This window comes from Ptychodera flava, chromosome 1 (assembly GCF_041260155.1).
Source record: "Ptychodera flava strain L36383 chromosome 1, AS_Pfla_20210202, whole genome shotgun sequence".
Lineage (NCBI taxonomy): Eukaryota > Metazoa > Hemichordata > Enteropneusta > Ptychoderidae > Ptychodera > Ptychodera flava.
The window spans coordinates 50,359,308-50,381,039 of record NC_091928.1 but is presented as its reverse complement, the minus strand read 5'-3'; the positions used below and the strand labels follow the sequence as shown (position 1 = coordinate 50,381,039).

At 37.0% G+C, this 21,732-nt stretch overlaps 1 long non-coding RNA gene across 1 annotated transcript; it reads right to left on the bottom strand.

Moving 5' to 3' along the window:
* Positions 1-3,641: 3,641 nt before the first annotated feature.
* LOC139142390 (uncharacterized) lies at positions 3,642-20,554 on the bottom strand. Its single transcript, XR_011554396.1, has 3 exons — positions 20,415-20,554; positions 13,100-13,257; positions 3,642-5,850 (listed from the first exon to the last, which is right to left on the bottom strand). It is a non-coding gene; the product is annotated as an uncharacterized lncRNA (long non-coding RNA).
* Positions 20,555-21,732: the final 1,178 nt, after the last annotated feature.

The following is a 21,732-nucleotide window of genomic DNA, read 5'->3' as shown; positions in this document are numbered from 1 at the left end:
GTTATCGGTGATCTTCACATATTAAAGGGATTTTTCGGCTGTGAGTTTATGGCGGCGGTACTGGGCAAGTGATACTTTAAAACCATTGGTCCAAGATTGAATAACTTCAAATACATATGAACTTTTTAACATGCGACTTCATCCCTCGTATTGTCCCAACCATTTCCAAATAAACTTAGTCGTCCTACATTTTACCGTGAATCATGAGGCTGTAAGTGATCCGCATTAAATCATGATGATTTCACGCCATCTTTTATCTGATTTTAACTACTTTGCCTAACAAAAACCACTACAGGCTGTGTTAACGATCACCCTTGGTCTCTATTCGACATTACTACCAAAATGTGGATTGTAATACCCGTCTTGTAGATATCGACACTGCTGAGAAATCGTGAACAACCTCTACTGTGGAATATAAATAAGCTACCTGTAATCTCTAACTCTATCAAGTCACTGTTTTCCATAAATTGGGCCCTACCCTGCCAATTTTGAGTTATGATACTATACTATGGAGGGTACGAAACGTGTTGATAGTCTCAAAAACATCTTAAAATGGGCTTGTTTTCTAAGATATTGTACAGTTAACTTTATGTTTAAAAATCATTATCATCTTCAGAGACGCAGCTGGTAAAATCACATAACCCTGCCATGCAGAACTACCACCATGGATATTTCTTGATGATTACCACATCAGTCAGGTTACCATATAGTCAGGTTTTTATGGGCGTCTCTCACCATAATGCCAGAGAAAAAATCTTGTTCATCGCATTTTTGGAGCAAAGTGCAGTAGCCGCGAGCGAATTTTTTAATTTTTTTAGGCCAAAACTTAACCGCGGTCTCTCGGATATTTTTACCGGGATGCGGACAAGACAAAATAATCGTTTTCTCTTTAGGCTAACGAGAAATATCTCAGACAAGATACACTGATACTGGTCTAATTCAATACCGTATTTCTCAACAATTATCCCGGTAAACAGATCGCCAAACGTTTTATCAGGACAAACACTGAACAGCGTCTTTAGAACCTACTGTCGGCCATTACGTCGAATGCTGGCGATCAAATCAATAGTCACAAATTTCAGCCAAAAATAGACCCAGTTTTTGTCGTGCTTTGCAAAACTCAGACGTCGTAACAACGTTTTTGACAGAGCTCAGAGCAGACCCGTCGGAAGTCTTATTCAGAATCCCACATGCTCGCGGAAACCCGACAAAGTGTAGGGCGCCGCCAGCGGCGGTACTAAAGTATTTGCAATGCAGAAGTATGAATTTGCAGAAATAATAAAAATTCCAAATTGGGCAAAGTAGAAGCAGCGATTCCGATGAACAATTTATTAAATGTAGAAATTATGATAAATTTCTTCCTTTTCAGGCATGTCATATTCGATGAAAACCATTCCCTAAATAATGTTATCCTTACAACTCATTTTTAACATGACAAAAAAAGCTTCCAAAAAAAAAATCTACCATGCATGGTCAAACATAATGAAAGATGCTCTGTTGTTCAAATCAAGAGCCCAGATACTGTTCATTCTCATGTACATGCCAATCAATTCGTGTGCCTATCCTCACTCATGGTCGCCTAGCAGTCATTGTGGTATCAAGCAAAGCTCTATGCATCTAGGTACGACATCAAATAAATCAGAGCGCACAAATTATGGATGAATACATCGTTTACTTGCCGACACGCCACCAACGTTCTACTCAATATCAATGTTTGTGCTCCTTATACAACAAAGTGTAGTGATAACAGCATGCAATGGCCCCTATTCAGTACATAGGTAAACTTTACATCAGTGATGTATTTTAATAATACATGGTTTAAAATGAAACTTGCAGAACACAGAAAACATTTTAATGCATTTGGGAACGAGCACAATTAACAGCGACGGGCTGAAGGAGAAAATATTTTGTCATTTTTTTCGTGCCTCCTCCCCGCCTCTTCGAAAAACGTTGACCAATACTTGAAGAGCCCCCTACTGCGCAGACACACTAAAAAATTGGAGCCCCTACAATATAAACTGTTGCACACAATTTTTTGATTTTTTAGTGGCTCAATGTGCATCTTTATCTCAGAGAAAGTTTAACATTATGTCCTTGGTTCTTTTCCCTTTTATATTTATGATATTTTTTGAATAAGTTTTTGAGGTGTACAGCATAGGTCTCAATACTTTGCTTTTATCTATAGTAGTTTTCAAACTGAATCCCCACAAGTTTGATATAGCAAAGAGTTTATATTGTTTGTTTAACAGTATGTTGAACTATCTTATTATCTGTGGGATGTGAACAGAGCTGACATGATTTTCTTTAAAATTTTGCTGTCCGTATTCATGGCGCTTCTGCTGAATTTCCCTCGAAACTGTCAAATATCATGTACGTTCATTATTTTAGAAAGAGTAATATTACGCGAACAGTAAACTAACTCTAATCAGCCTAACTGTATTTTTTCCACAGCCCATAATGCCTTTCTGGTGGTCCTGTGATAGAGGTTGTCAACTACCGCTCTTTTTTTCTGGTGCTTGCAATTTGACAGTCGGGGGTTAGTGCATACAAGCACAAGCTGCTGTCGATGAGAACGTTGACTCATGCAAATATGAAGGGACATTCCATCATTGAGTAATTGTGTTCGCAAGTCATTGCAATGCATTCATTCCACTGAATTACCTTAGACAACGGGTTTCTCCAAAAAAACCTGTTTTCTGCCTAGTGCATATCCATATGATTACCACAGTTCTGCGCATATTAACCACAAGAGAATTGTTAGCTTCAAAATGCCAATTTTTTGTCTTTAAACCTTAAGCGCATGGGATTTAAGTAAAGCCAATTACCTGGCATTATGACTCTTGCACATCATATCAATTTTTAAAGTACCAGTGGGATTTTAGAATAATTTTCATAATGATTTCACATCATAATGCATTGTTTTCTTTATAAACTTTTGTCACATTTCACAAATACGACATATCAAGGAGTTTATTCCACTATTGTACTGTATTGGGGGCTATTACGCGAAATTTCGGTCGATACGCACAATAATTTGCATGGAATGCAATTATGAACTTAGCTGCACAAAATTGTAGGCCGCGGGCTTTGTGCCGTTTTTTTTTTTTTGGTTTGTTTGTTTGTTTTTTTGTAGTGACGGTGGAGCGCTTACGGGCCGGCGCTATATAGCCAACGCAACATAAAAAACTGGTGCACGGCCCTTGGGCTACAATTATTACAGCTATATGACCTCACAATCGCAGTGTACAAATCGGAAACGTAACTTTTCTGTCGCAACTATTTTCAGTGAGGTCTGATTCGTGAGGCTCATTCACACAGTGGTTCTGTCGTAATAAATGGTCGACCGGAACCTTACACTTCAGCAGTGTAGTTGACTTGAAAAAATTGAATTTCAAACGTATCGGTCGTACTACGTACAAATTTCCGAAGCGTTCGTTTTTCTGTTTGTTTGTCTTTGGTAAAACTACTTCATGCCTGGATCGACTTGTTTTAAATTTGGTTCAAACACATGACTATTAAGTGCAATGCCCAAGAAATGAATGCAAACAACAAAATCTTAACCATAATTACAAGTAACGTTTCGGAGAATCATGTTATAATGTGGATTGAACAATAGAAGAATTGTGATACAGGCATCGCATGTATGATAATGTATGATATTTATTATAAATCATTTTTTCTAATTTTGCAAACTAAATCTAGAAAAATACACTCAGTTCTAGATACTTACCCAACTAAAGTTGGCAAATTAAAGGATTGAAAAGCAGCTGAAATAAGTGATGGGTTTAAGATGCATTACTTGACTCTTGTGGATCATTAACGAAGGACACAGGCCTAAGACCCGTTTTAAGTGGAAAATACAAAGCCACTGCACTATGTAACTATGAAATCAAGTCAACTATAGGATGTGAAAGAAAACGTACATATACAAACGCACTTCGTTAAAAAACTAAAAGAAAAAGAGGGAAAAAAACGCGGTACTTAGTAAACAAGTGACAAAATGCAAGGGTTTATATGTTTTATAAAACACTTCATATGATTTCCTTCTCAGATCTCAAAGAAATAAATTTGTCAACTTGGGTAAAAAGACGATAAGTGAAGCTTCCTTCTCATTATTCTTGATTTGTGAATTCATCATTTTCTGTTATTTGTACTAGAAAAACTTCCATCCCTTAAATCCTAATGTTGTATGACGTTTTAAAACGTAAGCTTGTGTTTATTTCTGTAGTTACTAAAATGTTTTGATACAAAGGTACCAGTAGAAAGACCTTGCCGTGTAGTTTTTCTTGGATTTTGCCGAGTATGGAAAGATTGAAGCTGCAGTATTAAACTTTTTACAACAGAAATGCTTATCTCTTTGCATAATTAAAAGCTATGAGGACATGCATAAAAAAGCTGATGTCAACAGAATTTTAGAAGTTAAGACTTCGTTGAAATATTACTTTCACAGACATTTGACTCTTATTTACAACTGCGCTCATCAATTCCTGTTTTCGTCTTTGTTGTTATAACGTGATACTTGTGACAAATGAAATGCACGGTTGGAACGGCAACAGCCAAATTAAATTTTACTTTGTTAGGTATCTTAATCTTATTTTTCTTGCCCTGTGTCTGAATCTCCTGATGCGGATATTTCATCCATTTCGATGCTCACATGTTTTTTCTTTGAATCTTCTGTTGTTTGCTCGATGCTTCGTTCTCCTGTTGTGCGTCCGTTATTTGAACCTCCTGTAAGTTGCTTGCTCGGTTTTCTTTGTGCTTGTTCATTTTGTTGGCGGATAAATAGAAATGCTACTTTACTCTCCAGCGTGTCTGATTCGCCAATGATCGTATATTGAAGAAGTGATTTCCATTTTTCCAAGGTTTGGTAGCTCAAACAAAAAGCACGATTGGCATGGAACAAGCTATAGAATATATAGACGGTAGGTTCCAATTTCGAGATATATGGTATATTGGAAAAAGAACACGTCGACTTCTGTATGCAACATTTGTCATACGTTGCAAGACATATCCCATAATGGATATCTGAACCTATTGCTACAAATATAGACAATATTCGTACAAAGAAATAACAGTAGAGCACAACTTTATACATGCCATCTAGTGGATAGATACAATCTATAATTATAGTACCGTGTTTCGGTGAATCATATAAACACTTGCTTTCTCGTACTTCAGGTAGATTTGAAAAAGCCATTAAAGCAATATCACCTACTAGTATAAGTGCCCAACAAAGGTAATACATTGCATGAACAATAATGTACTTACATTTGTATTTTTTGCCCCTAGACTTAATTAAGACAGCTATATTATCACATAGTGATTGCTTCGCTGACTCGGCGTCGGGTTCGACTCTGATTGAAAATCTACTTAATTCTGTATCACATTGTTTCTTTTTCTCAGAATATTCATCATCCTTCATCGATTCTATTGACGTTCTTAATTCTTCAATTACAGTAACTTCTGTTATTTTCTTTGTCGACTCGGCGTTTTTCGACTCGGCGTTTTTATTCAAATATTTAATAAAACATTTTATTCTTTCCATTAGACTATCAGCAATATTATCCATCTCCGTTGATAACATGTTCAAATCATATTTTAAATCAGCCGAATTAATGCTTGTCCAAAGCAAAAATGGCAGATACATGACAATCGCTTGAATACACAAGTAATATGGTAAAATAACTAATGAAATGCTGCCAATTGTACTGTTACTTGTACTATTACTTGTATAATTCCGTCGGTCATATTTTAACCATCCTTCTTTATCACAGTATCTACTGATGTAGTCCATCTGATGACTGGAAAAGTTGTACGGTTCTGCAGAGCACACGGGATATTTATCTTTAGCTAAGTGAGAAGAATAACAGAAGACATCATTTGTGAGTGGAATAATCTCATAATTCATAGAGATACGATCATGCAATATCACTCAAGGTCATAAATGCTATTACAGTGGTATAAAAAACGAAATTACGTAAGATTACAACAAGTGTGACCACCCATCCATTCATCATGAAATCCTCTGACAGAAGTGAAAGGAATCTAAGTTTGACACTTTTACTTATATGATTCGTATGATTGAGACGTACTTTTCAATTTGTAGTTGGTGCCAAAATTTGATAAATAATATTTGTTTTGGTGGCGACATTTTTAAACTAACTCAGCGCGTTTGTTTAACAGTGTAGACTGTCAGCTTTTCTGATATACAAAGATTACATCGCTTGCTTGGAGTAGCTCGATGCTTTGATAAGGATCGACCACGAAATGTCAAAGACTTGGTCCTTACTTTTTAAGTTCGATAACTTTGTGCTGTTTTAGTGTTTCTCGTTACAGAACGATTACATGTGGTAAGTGAAGCGCGTCCTGAAGTTTTTATCAGTGAGGCCGATTTAAACCTTCTCCGTGTAATACACCATTGATACCTTGGCCTTTTAAACCACGCCTTCGACATGACAGATACTCTTAAAGGGGCATGCGGACATGACCCGGCAATTGCAATCAGCTGGTTAATCCTTACGCTGATCACCAGTAATTACTCTCTTATTATGATGCAATTTGATTATATACTTGCCATATCTTTCATACAGCTATAACTCATTTAAATTGTGTTCCTTTTGTGTTCCTACATTAGCTCACGTGTGTGAATACGTGAGCTAAAAGGTAATAGTCAACTAAGGATAACCAATAGAAATACAGTCTTGAATAACAGCGATATAGCAGATACTTTAAGTGAAGCAATGTGGCCTTATGTTAATGTTAGAATGTTACAAGATGCCTTCAACATAATGTAATTACATTCTTCAATAACTTATCCTGAAAGATATTAAGACTTCTTCAATCTTAGCTCACACCTCAGGGATATAGCAGCATTTCTCAAATGGTTCACCTTTGCAGGGACTGAACAGAAATTATAGGGTGGTAGGGCCGGTGAACCTTCAAGAGTGTTTGCATGAAGAATATCGACCCTCACCGTTTTTCAAAATCAAAAACATTGACCCTCCCCTGAAATAGACTTTCGATCATTCAAAAATTCTTTAACCTTTGCAAATAATAACATTATGTAACTTTTCAATTTGAAGAAATAAAAATCACATGTATATATAGAGTGTGGGTCATCCAGAGTAGGATTCTCCAGTAGCGAGAATTATACGGAGCTGGTACCCAAGGAAAAGTCTCCTCTAGAACACGGTATGTCTTCATTCAACAAACGTAATACAGTCTTTCACGATGCTGTCTAAGCCCTGAGACATTCCCTGGTAAATCTAGTCTTTAACCATTTAAGCCACGAGACGGTCTAATCCATCTATCTGTCCCTGCAATCAGACGATCTCCCACGAACTAGTTTTGAATGTGAAGTCTCTTCACATTAGACCAATTTCTTGCAACATCTAACCAAACCATGAGCATACTCCATATTTAAATTTAGAGGGAAAACAAGCTTACGTGAAAGTAAACTAATCTACTGTTGCATACCTATTGCACATAAATAAAAATGCAAAACTTCCTTTCCGATGCGCACCAGTACAGTAAAATGTGACCTCTGTCTATTCTCGAGTCTGAAGAGTGACCCTCTCTTATCCATCACTCTAAACCTTGACCTTCCCTCAACCGATGCAGAATTCTTCGCAGGAATTTTTGAACCAGTATCAGCTAATTTACATAACAACAGGTTTAACTTTTATGTAATTTCGCTACAGAAAGTACAGGGGGTAGGCCGGCGATTTTAGAGGAAGGGGTGCAATTTATCAAGTAAGCATTTTCAGGGACATGATATTTTATGTATTTGCGATAGGGTCACTAAATTTTGTGCTAATATAAGTATCCAAGATGTGGCTGATATGGTGCTGCACTCAAAGATATCAAATAATAATGCATGGGTGTCTGTCAGGCAAACTATTAACCATTTCCTCTATAAAACATGCTATATCCGTATACATGTTTGATAATGCAGGTGAATGTACTTTGCCTGAAGAGGGAAGTAAAATGTGCATGTGTGTACAAGTAATTTGGTTTTGGAATTTCACTTAAATATTGATTCACTATACATGGTAGTCTATGAGGAAACTATGAATATTTTTTCAATACCAAACTTTTTTATAGTATTACGTTCTTATTTATTAGACATGAAAAAGACTTACACAAGGCAAAGAAGGTTACAAAGACAGGAAAAAAGCTACATAAGCAAACCAAAACAAGAAAACACTGGCGAAAGGGAAGCCAATAATGTTGTAACTTATTCGGTTAGTGTTTCAAGGTTCAAAATTCCCCATTTGGCTTGAAAAACAAAAAGTTGAATTTTGCGTTCACTTATTTTTTTTCTTAAAGTTCATGGCACATTTTAAAGTGTCAAGGTATATCGTGAAGGTCTGATATTAGAACGTACTGAACATAGGCGATGTTTGGCGATCAGGATTGCGTGATTTAAAGCAACAGATTTCTTTATGGGCTGAAAAACCAAAGATAAAACTATAATCATTCAAAGACAGCAGTTTAGTTCTTCTGACGCATTTTACCAAAATTTGCGAAAATCTTCCCGAAAAAGTTTGACAGCAGGAAATGAACATTTCATGTTCTCTAAAGTCTCAATATCACCACAATGTACACACTAGTCATCATCAACAACTCTCCATTTCTTTCAAAGACTCCGACAGGCCATGATTCTATGTTAAAATTTGAATTGAAAACATCTGAGTTTATCCTCAAAAGTTATTGCAAAGGGGAGGTTCCATATCTATCCCAAGAAAAGACGATATTTGGATGAAGTTTTTCGTGTGTTCGTTGTGGTGTTTGTATTGCAGTCTTATTTTGAATAAGAGCTTTATAAAGTAGCTTTGTGCTGATATTCTCTAGCACAACTGTCTGGTCATAAACTGAAAGAGAAATGCTTTCGTCTAAGTTAGTCGTTACTTCATAATTATAATGACGCAGTTTTCTTTTTTCCAAGATGTGGGTATAGCATTGATAAGACCACAATACGTTATAAAGTCTGATGTGATACTACACTTCATTTTGAAGTCGTGGAAAGACAGCGGCGATCCATTTGGATTAAACAGATCTCCTACAATGTTTACATTTTTTTCTAACCCAATCTGACTTAAAGACAGGAGAGCTTGCTACTAATGTATGTTAGTTGTTCTAGATTATTTGGTTTGCTACTTCTTGTTCATTTAGGCTACACCTTTTTTGAAACGTGAGATATCTGACCATGCTTGTAAGATGGTTCTATGGAAGGATTGAAGTGTACATTATAGAAATAACGGACGACGCGCTGGCCATTACCGTTTATTTATGGGCATGGGCGAGAGGAAAGCCAAAAATTAACGGGCGAGGCTTGCCGAGCCCGTTAATTTGGCTTTCCTCTCGCCCGCGCCCATAAATAAACGTTAATGGTCAGCGCGGAGTCTGTTATTTCAATTATATTATCAACGAACCCCGAAAAAACGTCAAAATTTACGAAAATTTCCCGTGCGAACGACAACGGGGCCCTAGAACCTGTCAGTGAGTAGTGTGCGCTGCAAAAATTTTGCAAATCCGGAGATTTTTTTGAAAAAAGCGTCTAAACTTGGCCCACAAATGCTCCATTTTATTTTGTGGTTGATTATGATCTTTGTACAAATCACAATTTTCGTTTTAGCTGTAAAGTTACTGTGTTTACGATATTATTCATATTAACGGGCATGAAAACAAACCATTACTGTATTTGTGGGCAGTCACGTGGTTCATCTCGACCAATTAAAACGTAATAGACAGGGCATGGTAATATAATTCAGTTTATCACCACTATAGTTGTACTTGAGTAAAAATTCAAGACCTCCAAATTTATTAAAATTAAAAGTAGGTATTTTACTGGTTTTGTGTTGTGAATAGAGTTATAATGAAAGCCATTTCAGTTTAAGGGCCTTGTTTAATGTGGGTAAATCAGGTATGCCCAGACCCCCTCTATTGTTATCAGCAATGAAAGTTTTATATTTGATTATATTTTTGGGCGCTTTTTGTCCCGAAGGGAATTTATTAAACTAGACTGTGCTTTATTAATAGTCTCGTCGGGTGTTGATTGAGCTGACATGTTATAAATAAACTGAGAAATACCATGTGATTTTATAAGCAAAGTTTTCCCTCGTACAGTAAGGTCACTTGATCTCCAAATATCTAGCTTATCGTTCATTTTTCTAACTCGTTGCTTTTAGATCAGATCGTAGTTGTTTACTTTATCATGATCTAAATAAGAACCAAGGAGTTTAATGGGAGACGTAGAAATGTTGAAATTGTGATGAGGACCTGGGCCTTCTGATAATTTACTTGTAAACAAAAACTCACTTTTTCTTTGTAAACACTGAAACCGGAAATTAATTTGAAACAGTCTAATAACAAAATACAATTCTTTAGAGATACTTTGTCTTGTACACACATTGTTGTGTCGTCTGCTAAAAGCGAAATGACATGTTCAACACCAAGGGGGAGTCGGAAAAACGAATGGAAAAAATAATGGAATGGTCAGATATTCTTTGCACATGGTACGAATCACAGCTGTGGCGTAGCTACTCTTATAAATCGCTAGTCCAATCTTAACATTTTCAACATTTACCAAGATGCCAAGGGAAGATTCCTAATTTGTAAACTGCATGTAAATGACAGTACCCGCCAAATATATTTTCTTTAAAACACGTATGCTAAAAATAAGACCCTTAAAGAAAGTGTTTACTTTAAAGATGTTTCCTCTTTAATCAACACAAAATTTAACCTCCCCCCTTGACGTCAACATGGATAAAAGGGGAGAGCACTTAGATTTTGAAAACAGCCAGAAAGGAACTCAAAAATATCATGCATGTTATGAAACCTGTCGATGTGTACCGCGAATTAAATCCAAACCTCAATCGTTTTACTTGGCGTAGAGGCACGAAATCCTCACGCCTGGATCATTTCCTAATCTCAGAAACAGTTTCTAATAATATTAGAGATTGCAGCATTCTGCCGAGGACAAAAATTGACCATAGCACTGTAGTGTTAAAATTTCCCCCCGCTCAAATTAATAGAGGGCCAGGTTTTTGGAAGCTTAATGTAGAGCACTTAAATGATGATGATCATTGCCTTTTAATTACGAATACCATACAAGAGACCAGAGATGATTATTCTGCCTCTGATTCTCAAAATTCTTTTACTACATTAAATCTAAAATTAAGGAACATCCACTTTCCTTCTGCAAGTCAAAACAAAAGCAAAACAAGCTTCAAGAATTTATTCTGACTGATAAGCTTCTGAACCTGGAGAAGGCAATTGACGAAAGCCTAAATGCTGGTATTCTTGGTGAGTATGAAACGACTAAAAGAGAGATTGAAAAAATTACAGACAAAAAAAATAAAAGTGGCTTATATTCACAGCCGTTGTAAATGGTACGAAGAGGGTGAAAAAGTATAAAGTATTTTTATAATCTAGAAAAACGTAACTAACAAGATTAATAACATCATTTGTAAGACCCTTAAAAATACTTAGTACTATAATATCTTTTTACATAGAAATTTATACTTCTCCCATAAAAATACTTCAGATGACCCTTTTTTGACGTCCTCCTTTTTCTCTAAACAATTTATTCCCCAACTGTCTCTAAAAGATCGTCTTTCCTGCGAAAGTCCCCTGAATAGAGGTGAACTTCTCAATGTTCTCAAATCAATGCCCCTCAACAAAATCCCAGTTACCTACAGTTACCTAGCAAAGACATCACAGTCAAAAGTGCTTTGCCAAATCCCCGCCCGTAGAAAGAGAATGGTTTAATAGCCGAGCTAAGTTGTTACAATATTTCTGATTGCAATATCACTACATCCACTGCATCCACGCCTCTCAATTCGATATCATGATATTTACAGCAATGCCTATTAGATTTTATTGGTGGTTTACATTTGACGCTTGAAAGCGGTATTCAATTTTCACTAGTCCATTGCCATAACGGCAGGGATGATTGACATAGTTATACTCTTGATGCGTCTGAAAACTTTGCTAGCACTTATAAGTGTTTTGCAATCGGTTCGTAATACACATCTACATATATTGTATGCGATGTCGACATTGGGCCAAAGGAGAGTCATTGCCAAATAAACGATAGGGCATTCTTCATTGAGTGAAGATATCAATTAAGGGTAATATTGCTGATTACCAAGTGGGCAGTATAGACAAACCACGAATATAAAGTAACTTGATATTTCCCAATGAAATTGTAATCTCTGTCTTAATGTCGTCGTCAAACAAGATGCAGATATAGTCGTGCGGCATAGCAAATCCATTGTGCATTTTGTGATAAAAGCACCAAACTTGGCTCAGATGTGTCTTAATGTGTGCTGAACAAATTCAGATACCGAGCCACTGAAAATCTACCAAAGCGTTGCCATGGCAACAATTTTTTCAAAATGGCTGTCAGCCAAGGTGTTCCTCACCTAGTAAATGTCAACTGCAGAGTATGTTGTGTATGAGAAGAGTTACCTGGAAATTTTTTGAAATTTTCTTCACCACCTGACTTGTTAAACGGGTAAATACAGACAAAAAACACGAGTCTTATGCATAAAATGCACGGTATTAGATACCCTGAATAACTGGCTACTACATCGGTTTCAGGGAAGTACATGCGATGCGCATTAAGAGGCATTTGACATAAGGTAGCCCATAGTATTACCATGAAGTGAATTACATTTTGACGAGACTTAACGGAAAGTGACTATTCAACCAGTCCGCTCGAAGCGGAGCATACAGGACTACACAGGCAAATCACGGTGTATGCCTTGGACTTTTATAAATAGGATGAATATGACTAAGTTAACATGTGAAATGTGGCGATCAAAATGTGGAAAAAACTAGAAGAGAATAAAATGCTTTCAATGCAGGGCAATCTTATCGTATTTGTTATATTAGTTACTCTGTTATTATCACTTGACAGATAGGAACAGAGAAATACCTGTCTGTGCAACAGAACTTTCATGATATTTTCAAGATAACTCGATTATATTTTCTAAAGACCAATTGCAAGCAATATGCGATCGGTTGAAGATAGTAAATATAGTTTGTGAAATAAAATGACTGATATCATTTAGGCAAAATATGCTTTCTTTACCTGTAATCTGCTCCAACAATAGAACTGCTGCTGCCAGTAAAGGGAAAAAGACCGACGAAAATATAAGAGTATTATCTACCGGTAACATTTTTATTTCTTGGTTGACCGGTTTCATAAGCTCTGTAGACACAGCCAATGGATTGAATGCCATGGTTGATCTATAATAAAGAAAAATCAACAACACACGACATAAATACATAATAATTTTGATAATTTTCCAGTGTGCCACCTTTCCGTAGTCAAAACCCAAACCTTATTTAACTGTTTGAATATTAAGCATTCTTTTCTACAATGTGTGATATGAGAACACATCCTTTTCTCATAGGGGTTGTAGAAATGTCCGTCTCCAGGGTTAGGGGCAGGGGTAGGGGTGTCTTGGTCTCAGCACATGTTTCTCCTTGATATAGTTTATTTTATTGTAATACGTTTGATATGTATTGCCAATAAACATTTAAACTGCCAACCTTTGGTGCCTTAGTCTTATGTTAGCACTAGTCTTGTAACGTTTTTTCTCCATCCGCGTTCGCTGTGCCACGTATTTGTCCTTTGACAATTTTACGTGAAGTTTTGTCACTGTGCTAGCGCTGCGCCTGATGCGTTTGATTGCCTATGCGCCAAAGCAAGCAAAGGTAAATTACTAATCCGTGGACGCTGTCACCTGATTATCACCGGATTAACTTTTACAAAGTCTTGTGATAATCTGGTGACAGCGTCCACAGATTAGTAATTTACCCTTGCTTGCTTTGGCGCATTAGGCAATCAAACGCATCAGGCGCAGCGCTAGCATAGTGACAAAACTTCGCGTAAGATTGTCAAAGGACAAATACGTGGCACAGCGAACGCGGACGGAGAGAAAAAAAAACGTTACAAAACCATAACAGACACCAAAGGTTGGCAGCATGAATGTTTACTGGCAATATATGTCATAGTCAAACGTATTAAAATAAAATAAAACTGTATCAAGAAGAAAACTGTGCGAAGACCAAGACACCCCTATCCCTGCCCCTACCCCTGGGGACGGACATTTCTACAACCCCCCCTATGCTTTTCTATTTTTCATCAATTCGGTCAGGTTCATCTCACATCTCAAACAATTATGCTGGCGTTGTTGATAATTTTGATTGGCTTTCAGCCAGCATTTGTAACATGGCAATACTTTAATCTAAATCATCACTAAAAGATGACTTGTCATGTAATTAAGTATCAGAATATACACTGTATAATGTTCAGGAGATCTACATTTGACCATTGCCCCCGGTATTACATATGACTTTGACCAAACCAGGATATTGTAAATCTACGAAAAGTATTATTTCCTCTCCAATCTGCGCTTCCCATCCTCGTCAACCGCATGTACTTGGAGTACACGTGTTGATGAAGATTCAGCTACTACCTTGTTGCCCTTGCCAACAAAAGAAGCTTCCTTCTCTGAACAGAGATGAGAACTTGCAGAGCAAATAGTCGACAAATTATTGAAACAGAAGAACATAACCGGTCCATCAGCTCGAATGTTTTTTTTTTCTTGTAAATGCCAAGATCAAGGATTGAAAGCTATATTATGAAAATATTTAAGCCATTAAAAGATAAACGAGAGGGACTTTTAGCGCCATTCACAATAACCAGATATGAACTGAATATGCTCACGTGTTTTACAACAGGTTCATTAATAGTAGTACCCTTCACAGAACAATAAGATATATGTTATCACTATATGTAGCAGGGTTTTTCAACTTCGGACAGTACTCTCAGAGGTTAATCACTAATTACAAAACTTTATTTAATACGCAAATGAGCTTTTAATTAACTTGACACTGCTCAATGCTTCATGGGACAACTAGATATCCATCAGATCAACATTTTTAGCACGTTTTATTTTTATTTAGTGCTGTAATTTTAGAGTAATGTCACTAATTACAAAGTTCCTTAAATATGCAAATAATCCCTATATTAACTTGACACTGTTCAATGATTCAAAGCACAATTAAATATTTATCAAATCAATATCTGTAGCACGTTTCACAAAATTTGGTGCCGTAATTTCAGAGTTATATACCTAATTACAAAGTTTATTCATATGCAAATGAACCCTTAATTAACTGTACACTACTAAATGCTTTACAATACGGTTAGATATCTGTCAGATCAGTATATGCAGTAGTTTTCATGACGTTTGATGCAGTTATTTCGGAGTTATATGACTAATTATAAAACTTCATGAAATATGAAAATGAGCTAATTATTAACTTGACACTGCTCAATGCTTCTGAGAACAATTGGATACTAATCAGATCAACATCTGTAGCAAGTTTCATCAAATTTAACGCTGTAATTTTAGAGTAATATCACTAATTACAAAGTTCATTGAATATGCAAATGAACCCTTAATTAATTTCACACTACTAAATGCTTTACACTACAGTTAGATATCAGTCAGATCAGTATCTGCAGCAGATTTCATCACATTTGATGGAGTTATATCGGAATTATATCACTAATTACAAAACTTCATAAAATATGCAAATGAGCTATTTTTTAACTTGACACTGCCAAATGCTCTAAGTATAATTAGATATATATCAGATCAATATGTGTTGCAAGTATCATCAAGTTTCGTGCAGGACTTTCAGAGTTATATCACTAATAACAAATGTTCATTAAATATGCAAATGAGAAGATAATTGACATGACACTCACAGTATCATCATAATGTTCTGAGACTGTCATCTGTGAAAAGTTTCATGAAATTTGGTGCCGTAGTTCTTGATATATGTCTACACTGTCATTACCGTCTCCATAGGGAAACCATTGTACGGAAAAAAACAATATTTCATAACTTCATTAATATGCAAGCCACACTATCCAAATCTAATCAGTTCTTGCAAGTAGCATATGGTACCTGTGTACCAAATCTGACATGAATCCGTGCAGGCGTTTTCGAGTTATCGTGTAAACAGACAGACAGAAAGACAGACAGACAGACAGACAGACAGACACACACACACACACACACACACACACACACACACACACACACACACACACACACACACACACTAACATACACACACGGACAGACAGACAGACATCGCTATGACATTAGCCCACGTGTTTACACACGTGAGCTAAAAACAAAAGGAGGCTCTGAATTCTGCAGTGGTGGAGGCAGTGGTCGCGGAACTGACTATTTTACTTCAAGTGGTGAAGGTCACGCGCAAAGCAGCATGGGAGTTTAACACAAGCAATCTCTTTCTTTGACTTCTGACTGGCGTTGCAGACATGTCGCCGATCACTTTAGGTTCATTTAAGTAATTGAGTAAATTGACATTTGTGCATTTTCGGCACGAGTAAACACTGCGCACGTTCTTATGATTCTTATGGCTCGTCAGACATTTTCTTTTAACTTTAATTTGAAATAAGTCCCTATGGTTGATATGTACGGAAACTCTACATGCGCCAACCCTACGCAAGTGCAAGATGGCTGCCAAGCCTTAGAGATTTGCCGTACGTACGTCAATGTATCGTTTCTGAGGTTCAATTCTGCCTAAGGCTACGTTCACAAACACTCCTGAAGAGGGGTGGAAATTTCTAGATTCCAATATATTATGATTTGATACTTTTCGGAGAAGCACTGTATCGGTAACATCTTGCCTCCTTATAGTTGCAATAGTTGCATAAAAAATGATGACCCTCCCCCAGAGGCTACGTGAAATTTCATGACCCTTCAAAAATACTTGCATGAAAAAAGCGGCCCGCTTTCAAAAAAGCCCTGGCCCAAACCCCTCTAATTTCTGTCCGGTCCCAAAACTGAACAAAAATATTGTCAAGATCGTCAAAACTAATACAGCTACTGCCCTCAGCCACTGCCACTGCAGGGTCACTGTCACTGCATACCTGAGCAGTGACAGAGATATCTCTGACTCAGATGTAGTTCAAGAAGAGTTTAGGTCAAATGATGCTCATGACAGTGAAATATACTTGTACACAAGATCAAGCCAGACTGCAACTCATGATACGGAAGACCAGAAGACTTGAAAGTTATCAGGGATTTTTGAATTCTGGCATATGAGAATAATCAAATGTCAAAGAGTAAACAAGGGGTGACCACGTTTGATTTTCTAAATTTTCACATTTTCTTCGTAAGATAACACAAAAGTAAAACTTTGAACAATAAAGACAGGTTCCATTGACCTGAAAAAGAGGCCCGCAACAGGGGGAGACCACGTTTGATTTTCTAAATTTTCACATTTTCTTCGTAAGATAACACAAAAGTAAAACTTTGAACGATAAAGACAGGTGCCGTTGACCTGAAGAAGCGGCCCGCAACAAGGGGAGACCACATTTGATTTTCTAAATTTTCACATTTTCTTCGTAAGATAACACAAAAGTAAAACTTTGAACAATGAAGACAGGTGCCATTGACCTGGCCAGAGTTGGATTAACTCAAGTTGGCTTAGACTGACAAATCCAAAGACCTTGTTTAGCAATAAGGCTATAAAAACTGCTAATTGCAGGTAGTGTTGAACATCTGCGAGCACAACTGCCCAATACATGTTTATTTTTTTCTTTGCCACCATCCCTAATAAATATGCGGCTATATGATAATTTGGGCGACCTGAAAAACTTTGATCATATTGACAGTGGGAATTTGAAAATTTTTAGGGTATTGTGGGGAGTCTGATAAAAATAAGATTTCAATCGCGATTCCTGCAGCCACCCCCACCCGTCCCCACCCCTACCCCGTTATTTGTGATCGCAGCTTTCAACAATGTTGTGTGCGCGTCCAAACTTTTAACCGCCATGCGACCCCAGTATAATGTCTTTGAATTTGTTTCTAACATATGCAGCTCTCAAGGATAATGAACAACGGACACAGAGCTACACGGAATTTGTAATCGCGAACTGTATTGCAAACCTTACTCCGTGTATATGCCGAATAGAGGCTGGATATGTGTAGAAAACACTGACAAGGACAATGCTATTTCACCAGGTCAGCGATATATGTCAGAGATATCTTGATGTTTGCAAATTACTTTGCTGATATTTATATTTTTTTCTTCTGTGGGTTGTCATATTTATGCTGTTCGGAGGCATGTTTACGCCTGGAGTTTATTGCTGTGTGAGTGAAATTCGTAACCAGTCTTTCCTTGACTTGTTCAGTATGAAACAGCTGAACAGAATTGTATGCACACATGGTACATGCACTTTGACCCAGTCCGAAAACTCGCAACGTTTATGTGAGCGTCCTAAAAAGACGTGGATTTGTATCTATGTAGAGCGGGGCAAAGTAGGCGTTCTTGAACTCTGTAGAGTAGCAACCGTTCTTTACCCTTGCAGATAAGCACCTTTTACTTAAAGTTTGTTACTGTCGAAGACCGCAGTTTCACTATGTCCCTGTCACTAGTATCAAACTGGTGCGTGATTCAGCAATCAAAAGCCCACGCCTACGGGCCAAAGGAAAAAAAGAAGGGTGCTCATCCTGGAAGAGTAGTAAAATAACTTGTCATGAGAGGTAAAATAAATACTAGTCCACTCACACACTTCTACATTGCAAAATCACTTGTCAGAATAATGTAAAACAATATTTCAAGAGAGGGTTTGTCAAGATGAGCGAGGAGGAAAAAAACGCGGGAAAAATTCGGGTAATCATTAACAATTATGATAAAACATCGATGGAGACGGACGTTAGAGGAAACCGGTCAGTAAATCGTTCACACGGACCGCTAACTCTCCGAGTTTTCCTATTCAAATCAATGCACTGATTTGCACTCCCATCGAGGCATGTAATAAATGTTTGTAGAAACGCGTCATTTGTATCCGAATTACGATGTGTTTGTACTTAACATGTTTGGTCACAGTCCTCCTATCTACGCGTTTGGCACTTCGATGGAGGCAATGTGGCAAATTCAAAATGAGGCAGATCATTACCATTGGATTGCACTCACCATTAAATAACCAATTAAGGCGCTGCCAAAATAATATTTATATTGGAGTACGCATGGGTGTTTACTTTTCTAGAATTACTAGAAACTGCCTTACCGACGGATTCTGCACCTTGGTCGAATCAAGCACCGAATTCAGTCACCATTGTTTAGCTATGACCTTTTATTTCCGATAAGGTCTGAAAGTATATATATCAGCCTGTGTTGCTGATATGTATTAGAATTGAAGTGCCGATATGAGACGGCTAATGAGTATAATGCATACAATGCAGCACCCACAGTCCTTGAACTTGTGAACTTTACCTTTCACTTAAAAAAACTACCAAGTTGACATTTCAAAATCCTAACAAAATTTAGCTGTACGCCAACATAATACTGTAAAGACTATCAAGGTTCTGTGTATTCATCGTGGTATTAATGTCTGTGGCTGTCATAGTAACGAATTCTTGCCATGCCAGATTCTTCGAGCGCGTGTCGGTGTTACGCTCTGCTGATACACTCTTCCATACAACAGTGAGTGCCGTGCGTATTCAAATTTACGTTAAATACGCAATTAACGCTCTACTGAAATGACGTTAGTGTCGGAGTACGCATTGGCGTTTACTTTTGTGGAAAAAAGTTTTTTAAAACTACCAAATATACAAGGGAAGTAGAACGCAGGATTCTGCACCTTGGTCCAGCACTGAAATCTGCCAGCTGTGTTGAGCTATATGCCCTTTCTGATATATTGTCTAAAACACATATCAACCTGTGTCGTCAGTATATCTGTAAAGAAGGTCCGCGTCGGAAGCGAATCTCGCATCGTGGAAAGCCAACCATGACGATTAAAATGTAACGTATTAAAATTAAATTGCTAAAATGAGGTCACAATTGAGTATTATGCATACAACGCAGCATCCGGAATACTTGCACTTTTGAACTCTACCCAACGCGTTGCTATGCATTGACATGCATATGGACACAAAAATAGCATTGTGGAAAGCCAACCATAACGATTAAAATGTAACGTATTAGAATTATATTGCTGATATGACTGATATGAGGTCACTGATGAGTATCATGCATACAACGCTGCATCCGGAATACTTGAACTTGTGAACTCTACCCAACGCTTTGCTAACTTTAAAAAACAAATTTACCAAAATTTAGTCGACTTAGACCTGCATTATTTGGTGCAGTATCAAGGTATTTTAAACTGGTAAGTTCATCGTGCTATAGATTTCGGTAGCAATCATACTTTCGAACTCTTGTCATGTCGGATTCTTAGAGTTCCCTGATAAGCTCTACTGATACTTACCGTAGTGAGTGCCGTATGTGTTTAAATTAGAAATTTTACGTGACCAATAGTGTGTGAAAAATCTACCGATCTTACTTACATGTTTTATGGACCAGTGTATGAATGAGAAGACAACTTCAAGATGATACTTCTGTATTCACCAAAAGTTGCTGAAACTTGTATGTCCCTCTGAGCTGGTGTGTGTGACGTCCAATACGAATCGGATCTTAGTTTCGTATTACAATCGTATGTTTATGAAGTAACTGACAGAAATCTTCGTTTTTAGTCCAGGTTTCAGCTATGAAATACAAACAATTGTGGTTTACATAAAAGTTTTGACTGTAATATTACAAAATACATAGTAACACACTCTTAGAATTTAAAACATTTTTAATTCAATATTCTTTCAGATAAAATGAGAAACGGATGAGATAATCATTATCATTCATGAAAAGATCTTCATCCGGCGCATTCGTTAATAATTTGCTATGTTTAAATAGGACCATCGTCAACCACCTGTAGTAAGGTATGGTCTGAGGTATGATTAAGCGTATCCTGCGAACTGACGAACGGCTAAGCATTAATCCAAAGTTGTTAGAATTGTGATTGCAATGAAATACAAATGATGTTATCAACTTACAGTTATGTATGCTGTCATTCAACATATGGGTGAGAGAAAGGTCGTATTTGTCCACAATGTGTTCATTTATACCATATAATTATTACATATGTACCACAGATTACCAATCTGTTGGCAGCGAAATAAAATTAGTATTTTCACAGACAGAGATAATATAGTCCCTCTATATTTTTGCATCTTCTCAAAAACTGTGAAACTTTTCTAATTATTTTAGATTTTGATTGAGCTAATTATTGCTGCTTTTAAATATAGTTTGCTTTCGTTCAGCAAAGCATTTTGAAAACATTTCACGTGCCATTAAATAATGTATACATACAAAAACCATCGTTAAGAAATTATTTCACGCTAAAATATGCAAATTAGTTATTATCCCGTACTACTTTCTATAGGTAAATATTGTCACCGGCTAGCGGGTCCTGAACAACGATAAATATTGAAGCGGATTGTATATCTCTGGAGGAAAATCATTACGATTGGCAGAACTGTATTTATTTCGAACATTTGGTATCAGAATTTTATTATCGAAGTGAAACTAATATCTCGGCACGGACGGAACAAAAAACTGACTACGATGGAAGCGGTACCGGCGAAAGCTACAATTTATTAAAGTCGTTGACATCTGCAAGATTTGCTGTGGTCTCGACCAAAAACGTCAAAGCTCTCGTCGGGTTGTAAAAAAACCAAAACACCGTTATCATGAAAAACGCATCGCGTAGTTGCTGTTTTCGACGACTAGCTTCGGACAATAACAACGGAAACTCGTAGACTCCAGAGTATT